Source organism: Rhinopithecus bieti, unplaced genomic scaffold (genome assembly GCF_001698545.2).
Source record: "Rhinopithecus bieti isolate Rb0 unplaced genomic scaffold, ASM169854v2 scaffold_2247, whole genome shotgun sequence".
NCBI lineage: Eukaryota > Metazoa > Chordata > Mammalia > Primates > Cercopithecidae > Rhinopithecus > Rhinopithecus bieti.
Genome location: NW_016803732.1, coordinates 556451 through 557072, shown reverse-complemented (window position 1 = coordinate 557072; position 622 = coordinate 556451).

The following is a 622-nucleotide window of genomic DNA, read 5'->3' as shown; positions in this document are numbered from 1 at the left end:
CAAAGGTCTAATATCCAGAGTTTACAAGGAACTTAAACATATTTACAGGAAAAGCCAAACAAACCCAACAAAAAGTGGGCAAAGTTTGTGAACAGACACTTCTCAAAAGAAGACATTGATGTGGCCAACAAACATGAAAAATCGCTCAACATCACTGACCATCAGAGAAATGCAAATCAAAACCACAAGGAGATACCATCTCACACCAGTCAGAATGGTGATAATGAAAAAGTCCGGAAATAAAGTTGCTGGCAAGGCTGTGGAGAAATCGGAATGCTTTTATACTGTTGGTGGGAGTGTAAATTAGTTCAACCATTGTGGAAGACAGTGTGGTGATTCCTCAAGGATCTAGAACCAGAAATACCATTTGACCTAGCAAATCTCATCACTAGGTATATATCCAAAAGAATATAAATCATTCTACTATAAAGACACAAGCACACATATGTTTATTGCAGCAGTATTTACAATAACAAAGATATGGAACCAACCCAAAGACCCATCAATGATAGACTGGATAAAGAAAATGTAGTACATATACACCATGGAATACTATGCAACCATAAAAAGGACCGAGATCATGTCCTTTGCAGGGATATGGATGAAGCTGGAAGCCATCATC